General features: G+C 40.8%; 1 long non-coding RNA gene across 1 annotated transcript in view; it reads right to left on the bottom strand.

Moving 5' to 3' along the window:
* Positions 1-404: 404 nt before the first annotated feature.
* LOC106726527 overlaps positions 405-10,834 on the bottom strand; it is a 37,199-nt gene continuing 26,769 nt past the window's right edge. The window contains exons 2-3 of the long non-coding RNA XR_001362597.1: positions 2,941-3,099; positions 405-781 (exon numbers count right to left, since the gene is read on the bottom strand). This is a non-coding gene — a long non-coding RNA (uncharacterized LOC106726527). The remainder of the gene's footprint in view (positions 782-2,940; positions 3,100-10,834) is intronic.

Here is a 10,834-nt window from a genome sequence, read left to right as displayed (position 1 = left end):
ATCAGGCAGGCAGGCAGAGGGGTTAGGGGCGATCAGGCAGGCAGGTGAGTGGTTAGGGGCGATCAGGCAGGCAGGCAGAGTGGTTAGAGGCGATCAGGCAGGCAGGTGAGTGGTTAGGCATGATGAGGCAGGCAGGTAGAGTGGTTAGGGTGATCAGGCAGGATGCAGAGGGGTTAGGGGTGAGCAGGCCAGCAGGCAGAGTGGTTAGGGGTGATTAAGCAGGCAGACAGGTGAGCAGTTAGGAGCCAGTGGTCTCAGATTGCGAGAGGGATATCCGACAGCCAGTTTAGGCCCGATCCCACAGGGATCAGGTAAACCAGCAGTCGGACATCTCCTGAGGGAACCCAGATTGGAGAGGGTGCAGGCCGGGCTGAGGGACACCCCTCCCTCTCCTCTTCCCCCCCACCCCGTGCATGAATTTTGTGCACCGGGCCACTAGTAGTTGTATAAACTGATCTATGTCAGAGGGATTGGAGGCCCAAGAAGGATCAGAGACACTCAGACATAGCTGTTGAAGGTCATGAGGCTGAGAATCCCATGATACATTCCACACAGAGGCACTAGTCCCTCCAGATTGCTTGATATTAGAAGTCTTAGGGAGTTCATGGTCATAAGCATTCACAATGCTGGGACTCAGGGGATGAGTGTTTGTAGAAGGTACAGATAAAGGAGTCTCCTCCTCCTTCACTGAAATGGTTTGGTTTTGTGCTTCTAGTGCCACACTAGGCTGACACTGTAGCAGCTGTTTCCTCCTTTTGACACGCTGGTTCTTGAACCAACTCTGGGAAAAGAGCAGGTAAGCTGGTTAATAAAGGGGGATGGGTTCAAAGGGGAATCCTACACGCTCCTCAGGAGTTAGGTTGCTTTGGTGTGCAAAAGCTAGTCTCACATTTCTTCATATTTAGCTGAATAAGGGATGTCCTCTATCTCCTGGTGGCCCAGGGTTTGGAGGGCAAAGGGAATATGAGATTGTGCTAAACATACATAGAATAGTACACAGCACTCTAGATTAGGAGGTGTTACAGAAAGGGGTTCTGTCTTGCTGGATGCTCTGGGTTTTCTGAGAGAGGATTGTTAACTATGAGAATATGGAGTGGGAAGCTAGCTTGGGGTACCATCGGGGTCATCTAGGGATTTTTACACCCTGAATCTTCTGTGGCAAGGCATTGTGGGAACCACATCAGGGTTCCTGGATAGTCAAAGCCAATGAGAGCACAGAGGCCTTGTTGTCAATACACCAGAATGGCCAAGGCTGCTCTAAGCATGAGCCTAATCGGGGTGCCCAAGGCCAAGATACCATACACAGCTGCAAGGCCACAGGGATCTCACAGTACACTGTGCCCTTCTGTAACCCAAATGATTGATGTCACTGTTGGCAGCTAGCCTTCTTTGTCTCTGGAGTAATATACAGGTTACTGACCAGAGAGAGGAGAGAGAGCTCAGAGAAGCAGAGGTGGTAGGCACAGAGAATGTAGCTCCTATGTGTGCAGGAGAGAGGAGAGCTCAGACGGAGCTGAGAGCTGAAACTGCTATGATGTAAGGTAAGAGCTCACAGAGAGCTCAGATAGAGCTACCATGTTAACTAGCCTGTGTGCTGGGAGAGAAGCTCAGAGGTAGTTACTATGTGAGGCTACAGAGACCAGCCAGTGTGCTGGGCAGGGGAGACAGGAGAAACTGCTGGGTCAGAGAGGCCAGAGAAGCTGCTGAAGCAGAGAGCTTAGGTACTGCTACGATGTGAAGCAGTGAGTTTAGGAGGCAGCTTGGGGCTGCCCAGATAATAGCTGTGGGTACAGAGACTAATGCTGCTTTGTGGGAAAGATGACATGTTCACCAGCCAGTGTCTGGCCGGCTGCCTGTATGGACTTTGCTGTAAAGAACTGTTTTGTCTGACGGCTATGTGGCCACCGGCTTCTACAATAAAGACTCATTCTTACACCCCCACAACTTCTCATGGCTTCTCCGTCTAAGACCTGCTGTAATAGGAGGTTCAGTCCCTAGGCAGGGGGGCTCAGACCCGACACCTCAACTAGTGAGCAGAGGATAAAGGAGGAACTTGGACTACGTTGCCAACAGTTACTACAGTGGGCAGGATTCGAGGAAGAGCCAGCCTTGGCGTAATCGGGAAGAATTTTAGAAGAATATATGGACTCAGAACAACTCAGAGCAGCAGTGCTGAGCAGTGCTCTTACTGTCTCTGAGAGGCATATATATGTAATTGCAAATGTCCTGATTGAGAAGAACCTAAAAATAAACAGGAACAGACCCCAAAGTGAGTATCTGAGATACATTCTCAAAAGGTCTGCTGTACTACTGTGGGTCTGCAGCCAGAAAGACCTGGATTCAAATTCTTCCTCTTGTGTTTATAATCCTTGGAAGACATTCCTCCCTGTGAGCTTTAGTGTTTTCCAATAAAATGGGTGGTCATGAGAATAAAAATATAAAGTGCTTAACACCTGTCCTGACACATAGCAATTATCTACACTAATAAAAGAGAAACATGGTAATTGGCGTAGTGTGTATACCCTTTTCATTGGCTAATCAGTGAGTATAGCAGTGCTCTTACTGTCTCTGAGAGGCATATATATGTAATTGCAAATGTCCTGATTGAGAAGAACCTAAAAATAAACAGGAACAGACCCCAAAGTGAGTATCTGAGATACATTCTCAAAAGGTCTGCTGTACTACTGTGGGTCTGCAGCCAGAAAGACCTGGATTCAAATTCTTCCTCTTGTGTTTATAATCCTTGGAAGACATTCCTCCCTGTGAGCTTTAGTGTTTTCCAATAAAATGGGTGGTCATGAGAATAAAAATATAAAGTGCTTAACACCTGTCCTGACACATAGCAATTATTCAATTATAAATAGGGATTCTATGATGGTTAAAAGTGTGTGTAAAGCTTTGGACTAGGCGTGCTATCTAGAGACACTCTTAGGGACCCACCTGTAATACTAGCTCATCAAGTTGAGTGGCTGAAACAAGCTCTGCCAGGGTATTCCCACTTGGGTACACGGTCTTTTCAAATGTGTCTTTCAGTATTCTCAGCTAAAGTTTGTTCCGGACTAAAGTTTGTGCAGTACCGGCGAGCAGACTTTGGCTTTTCTGCAAAGAAAATAGATGAAAGGCTTTCATAAGAATATATCCACATGGATGTAAAGTACAGCATTGAGAATATACAAAATAATATTTAATAAGTATGTATGATGCCAGGTGAGGACTATACCTATGGAGGGGATCACTTTGTAAGTTATATAAATATCTAATCACTATTCTATACACCTGAAACTCGTAATATTGAATATTCTCTGTAATTAAAAACAAAAATTAAACAACTTTTGAGTAACTATATATATAGTAAATATATTTGTTAATATATGTTAACAAAACATACACACACAAACACACACCTGGTATGCAAAGGTCTTACTTGAGCCTGACCTGGGAACCAAGAGCTTGGTCTAGGAAGTTGACTCATGAGACCCACTCCCCACCATCTTGGTGGGATTGTTCTCCACCAACAAAAAATCAGCACCAGCTTCCACTAAGTAGGACACACTTTAAGCCACAAATGGGGACAGCTTTTTGTATTTAGTCTCACTCTATAGGCCCTGGAAAAGAGAAATCAACCTCCAGGACTTTGGACATCATTTTGTCTTCTAGCAACCTGGAGGCAACTTTCTGTTTTTCTGAAATTCAGTTTTTCCTCTTGAAAATGATTCAAGTCTGGTTTGAAGGCAAGTAATTGTCCACTTGCTTTATAGCAGCGGTTCTCAACCTGTGGGTCGCGACCCTTCGGGGGTTGAACGACCCTTTCACAGGGGTCGCCTAAGACCATCGGAAAACACATATATAATTACATATTGTTTTTGTGATTAATCACTATGCTTTAATTATGTTCAATTTGTAACAATGAAATTGGGGGTCACCACAACATGAGGAACTGTATTAAAGGGTCGCGGCATTAGGAAGGTTGAGAACCACTGCTTTAGAGTAATATATGGGAATCCCAAAGTCTAGGAAAAGGAACTACATAGTGGGAGAAAAGATGATCTGTCCTCTTTGGGATAGCATAGCAGAGAGGCATGATATCGCCAATGGGCTCATTTGAGTTTATATAGTTCATAGAGTACTTGAGAGCCTGTTACCCTACTCACCCATAGACTGGCACATTTCTGTTTATACTGGTTGGACTGGGAGATCCTGAAGCTATTGAGTTGGCTATTTATTAATGGGGACAGTGAGGAAAGCAGATATGAGGCTTAGTGACCTGAGAATAAATGTTGACTCTCCCATTTATTAGCCCCGCTCCATTCAAAGTATCATTGCACTTACATTATGTTTGTTGTTATACCTCACCTGATGATATCTTTTTATTGATTTTTAGAGAGAGTAGAAGGGAGAAGGAGAGACAGAGAGAGAAAAACATAGATGTGAGAGAGACAAATCAATTGATTGCCTCCCGCACATGCCCTGGCCAGGGTTGGGGATTGAGCCTGCAACTGAGGTACAGTGGACTTGACCAGCATCAAACCTGGGACTCTTCAGTCTGCAGGCTGATGCTCTATCCACTGAGCAAAACCGGATAGGACTACACTTACATTCTTTGTCTCCATTCCTCTATCAGTACAATGATCCCAGGTACTTTATTCACCCTAAGGAGGATCTGAGTATTCAAAACACAAGTCTGTTAATTATAGGCTTGGTGCATAGCAGGCGTAGAGTGGAAATTTTCACTATTGTTTAAAAGGTACATAAAACCATGCCATCTAGTAGTACCTGATCCATTTTATATGCTAGGAGGCCCTTACTCTTCATACAAACAGCCCACAAGCCCCCAAAGCCAGCATGCTGCCCAGTCGCCCAATGTGAAGACATGAGGTCAAACACCCAGATATCACATAGCTGTTCATCATCTGTGTAAACACAAACTGGTTAAAGTCCTCTTTGTAGGAAGTCCTCAAACATGAGCGAGAGAGACAGAGAAGAAGGAGGAGCAGCAGCAGCAGCAAATTAAAGACCAGAATTTTTCTTAAGAAAAGAACTACAAGAATATTTCAAATTATTAAAATCAACATTCTCAGATAAATAAGAAAAGACAATGTACTCATATATACAGAATGTCTTACATAAAAGGAAAGTCAGGTTTGAAATTGGTAATTAAAAATAACCCTAAAGCATTGTAAAAGTGGGAGAGAAAGCTAATGAAATACACCAGAAAGTAGAATAAAAAGATAGAGGGTGAACAAAAAGAGTGAAAAGGTAGAAAAATAAAAACTTGATCAAAGATGTCTAATATTTGGCTAAGAAATATCAGCAATATTTATTTGACTAACAAATATCTCTGACTAAAATAAAACATTTCCAGAGTATTTTGAAAATATTATACAAGACATAATTTAGCCCTAGTCAGTTTGGCTCAGTAGATAGAGCATCGGCCTGTGGACTGACGGGTCCTGGGTTCGCTTCCGGTCAATGGCATAAGTCCGGGTTGTGGGCTCCATCCCCAGTGGGGGGCATGCAGGAGGCAGCCAATCAATAATTATCTCTCACATATGTTTCTATCTCCCTCCCTCTTCCTCTCTGCAGTGAATAAAAGCATATTTTTAAAAAATGAAATAATTAAAAATTTGAGAAATAAAGTGCAAGGTCTCCAGATCAAGGCTATTCAGTGACAAGCACAATAAATGAATGAAAGGCTCACTGCTGCAAAATACCAGAAAAACAGGATATACAAAATCCTAATCCTCCTCAGACTGTTCCAAAAATTCAAGAGGAAGAAAAACTTCCAAGCTCTTTTTTATGAGGCCAGTATTATCCTAATTCCAAAACCAGATAAAGATGCTATACAGAAAGAAAACTATAGGCCAATATCTCTGATGAACATAAATGCTAAAGTAATCAATAAAATGTTAGCAAATCGGATCCAGCAATACATTAAACAGATCATACACCATAAACAAGTGGGATTTATTCCATGGAAGCAAGGTTGGTACAATATTTGCAAATCATAAACAAAATGAAGGATAAAAATCACATGATCGTATTAATAGATGCAGAAAAGGCATTCAACAAAATCCAGTACCCATTTATGATAAAAACTCTCAGCAAACTGGGAATAGAGGAATCATAACTTAACATAATACAGGCTATGCTGTGTATGAAAAACCTCTAGTCAACATCATACTCAATGGGCAAAAACTAAAAGTGCTTCCCTTAAGATCAGGAACAAGTCAAAGATGTCTACTTTTACTACTCTTATTCAACATAGTACTGGATGGACTTCCTGGCCAGCAATCAGATAAGAAAAAATAAAAGGCTTTCATTTAGAAAAGAGGAAGCAAAACTGTCATTATTTGCAGATGACATGATATTGTGCATAGAAAACCCTAAAGACCCCACCAAAGAATCTACTAGATTTAATAAATGAATTCAGAAAGTAGCAGGATACAAAATTAATATCCAGAAATCGGTGGTATTTTTATACACCAATAATGAACTCTCAGGAAAAAAAACACTAAAAAAAAATCCCATTTACCATTGCAAAACAAACAAACAAATAAAAAAACAAGGTACCTAGGAATAAATTTAACAAAGGAGGTAAAAGACCTGAACTTGAAAACCATGGATATTGAAAAAAGAAATAAAGGAAGATACAAACAAGTTTTTGGAAGCATATACTGTATTCATGCATTGGAAGAATTAACGTTTATAAAATGTCCATACTACCTAAATGGAATAGATTCAATGGAATCCTATTAAAATACCAACAGCATATTTCACAGATCTAGAACCAATATTCTGAAAATTTACATGGAACCAAAAGAGACCCCAGATAGCCTTAGCAATCTTGAGAAAGAAGAACAAAGTTGGAGGGGTCACTATACTACAAAGCAATTGTAATCAAAACAGCCTGGTACTGGCACAAGAACAGGCATATAGATCAATGGAACAGAACAGAGATCCCAGAAATCAACCCACACCATTATGGTCAATTAATATTTGACAAAGACGCCAAAAGCATACATGGAGTAAAGACAGTTCCACCACCGCACACAAAAACGTACAGATGTCCAATAGACATATGAAAAAAATGTTCCACATCACCCATCATCAGTGAGATACAAATTAAAATGACAATAAGGTACCATCTCACACCTGTCAGAATGGCTACCATCAACAAATCAACAAATGACAAGTGCTGGTGAGGATGTGGAGAAAAGGAACTCTAGTACACTGTTGGTGGAAATGCAGACTGGTGCAACCACTGCAGAAAACAGTACGGAGTATCCTCAAAAAATTAAAAACGGAACTGCTTTTTGACCCAGTGATACCACTTGCGGCAATATATCCTAAGAAACCAGAACCACCATCAGAAAAAATGTATGTACCCCTATGTTCATAGCAGCACAATTTATAAGATCTGGAAACATCCCAAGTACCCATGAGTAGATGAGTGGATAAAAGAGTTGTGGTACATTTACACAATGGAATACCATGCAGCTGTAAAAAAAGGAACTCTTACTCTTTGTAACAACATGGAGGGGGCCTTCAGATTATTATGCTAAGTGAAATGAGCCAGTCAGAGAAAGACAAATATCACATGATCTCACTTATCTGTGAAATCTAGTGAAAAAAATGACCTGATGAACAAAATACGACCATTGGCATGGATGCATGGAACATATTGACAGATGTCAGAGGGGAGGGGCCTGGGGGGACTAGTAGAGATTAATCAAAGAACATATATGCATATATGCACAGCCCATGAACACAGATAACGATATGGTGAAGGCCTGGGGTGGGACAGAGGCTGGGTGGAGAGGGGAAAGGTGGGGGTGGGGAATGAGAGGCATCTGTATATTGCCAACAATAAAAATAAAAAAGAAAATCATAAGAGCTTCTAAAGGGAAAATAAAATTTAAAAAATGATAATTAGAATTCCTTTTAGTTTTCAGAAAAGCAACACTGCATATTCAAAGACAAGGACTATCACATTCATAAGAAAACTGTTTTCAACCTAGAATTCTCTGTGCAGTCAAACTTATTTTTCCATGTGAGAATAGGATAAAGACAGTTTCAGATACTCATGGACTCAGCCAACTCACCTGCCATGTACTCTTTTTTAAGGAATCATGTGAGGATGTAGGTCAACCAACAACAAAAGGGGGGATTTGTGTGGGAGAAAAGGGGATCCACATGGGAGTGACAAAGGCAAAGTCCCAGGTTAACACCTAGGCACTAGGCCTAGAAAGCAAGCAGGGTCGGTTCCAGGGGGACAGAAGACAATCAGAAAAGGGATCCATTGACTACCTGGTCGGTCTGGGTTTTGGGGGAAAAAAACTGAATATGCCATAGGCCAAATTGGTAAGTCATATGCAGTTGAAAATTAAGAAGGATGCGTTTAAAGCATATTAGAAAACAAGGATTACTAGTATTTTTAAAACATTATGAAATTTATGTTACAATATATTGACCTCTCAGTTTGGTAGATGATGATTTTAGACTCACAAACACATCTGTCCTCAATATCACTCCAAACCACACCTGAATACAGGTTAATAATTTAGATTAAGTAGACATCAATTTGATTTAATTAGGTAAGTGGTTTGGAGTGATATTGAGGACAGATGTGTTTGTGAGTCTAAAATCATCATCTACCAAACTGAGAGGTCAATATATTCAATTGATAAATCAATATTTTCATTAGTTTAGTATTAAACAATGTGAAACATGTATCAGAAGAGCCAGTTACAAGTTCTGATATGTGGGCATGTTGAGGCACAATACAGCTTTTTCTATTATTAAATTAAAATCACTTAGCGCTGGCTGGCTAAGTGACTCAATAGTTAGAGTGTCAGCCTGCACAATGGAAGAGTCTCGGGTTTGATTCCGGTCAAGGGCAAGTACCTGGATTGTCCATTTGATCTGAGCCCAGATCAGGGCTCCTGTGGGAGGCAACCAATTGATGTGTCTCTCTCACATTGATGTTTTTCTCTCTCTCTCCCTCTCAACCCTTCTTTCCACTCCCTCTGAAAATCAATGGAAAAAATATCCTCAGGTGAGGATTTTAAAAAAACAATATAAAGCCCTAGCTGGTTTGGCTCAGTGGATAGAGCTTCAGCCCACAGTCTGAAGGGTCCTGGGTTTGATTCCGGTCATGGGCATGCATACCTGGGTTGCAGGCTCCACCCAGGGCCCTGGTGGGGGTGTATGTGGGAGGCAACCAACTGATGTGTCTCCGTCTCTCCCACTCCCTTCCACTCTCTAAAAGCGAATGAAAAAAATATCCTTGGGTGATGGATGCCCTAGCCAGTTTGGTTCAGTGGATAGAGTCTTGGGCTGTGAACTGAAGGGTCCTGGGTTCGATTCCAGTCAGGGCACATGCCTGGGTTGTGGGCTTGATCCACAGTAGAGTAATCTTGGCTGTAGGTTCTTGCTATTTATCACTTGGAATATTTCTTGCCACTCCCTTCTGGCCTGCAATCGTTTCTGTTGAGAAATCAGCTGACAGTTGTATGGGTACTCCCTTGTAGGTAACTAACTGTTTTTGGATAGAGTCTTGGGCTGTGAACTGAAGGGTCCTGGGTTCGATTCCAGTCAGGGCACATGCCTGGGTTGTGGGCTTGATCCACAGGGGGGGCTGTGCAGGAGGCAATGGATCAATGATTCTCTCTCATCATTGATGTTTCTATCTCTCCTTTTCCCTTCCTCTCTGAAATCAATAAAAACATATTTTAAAAAATATCCTTGGGTGAGAATTAACAAAAAACAAAAAGCCCAATATAAATTAAAAAGGTAAATAAAATTATATTCATGTTCCTAGAAAAAAAAACATGCATTTCTAATCTAGTGTCTCTAAATATAATAATAAAAAAGGTGCATATTGATAAATATCACAATATCAACCTTTAAAATACAGAATTAACTCTTGTATTACTATTTGTTTATTAATGCATTACTGTTTTTTATTTTTATTACCATTATTAACCTACTTCTGCCCACCCCTGTATTTAAAAAGTAAACCTCACAAGTAAATTGAAAAACACAATCACAAGCTGGGAGAATGTATTTCCAACAAATATAAGAGATAAGTTATTGGTATCTAGAATACAGCAACAATATTATAATAAGTTTTAAGAAAAATAATACTAGAAAAATGGGAATGGAGAGAAGTGGGACATTGGCAAAAAGGAAAAGCAGAATGGACTTTAAAATAGGACGGAGAGTCTCAGTCAGTTACTGGTTAACAAAGAAATGGAAATTGAATCAAATATCAAGTACTATTTGTTTCCACTGTTAAAAAGAAAGCAAGGGGTCCAAAATGGAGTCACTTTTACTAAGCCTCAGTCACAAAATCTAGGCTTAATTTTATTAAAGCATCAGTTTTCCTAAAAATGGAATCTTAAACCAGTCATTTGGGAACTGCTTCATCAGCACTAAATCAATGCCATCCAATAAGGAAAGCCACTTTGCTATAACCAATCTACTATCTTGCCTAGTGTGTATAACCGCCTTGTTCCTGCTCTCATCTGCCAACAGAAGTCTTTCATTTTGTACAGCTTCTCGGAGCTCCTTTCTATCTGCTAGTCTGGATGCTATCTGATTCATGAATCATTGAATAAAGCCAATAAAATGTTTATTAAAATTTACTCAGTTGGATTTTGTGTCCTAACTCCCCAAATGGTTGACATTTAAAAAGTAAGACAGTACCGAGTGTTAAGAAAGTGTTACAAAAACTCATTGTACTGCTGGCAGTCCAATTTTCATTCTTTCTCTCCCCTTCCTTCCTTCCTTCCTTCCTTCCTTCCTTCCTTCCTTCCTTCCTTCCTTCCTTCCT

Source organism: Myotis brandtii, unplaced genomic scaffold (genome assembly GCF_000412655.1).
Source record: "Myotis brandtii unplaced genomic scaffold, ASM41265v1 scaffold277, whole genome shotgun sequence".
Classification (NCBI taxonomy): domain Eukaryota; kingdom Metazoa; phylum Chordata; class Mammalia; order Chiroptera; family Vespertilionidae; genus Myotis; species Myotis brandtii.
The sequence above is the reverse complement of the archived record's forward strand: the minus strand, read 5'-3'. Positions and strand labels throughout refer to the sequence as shown.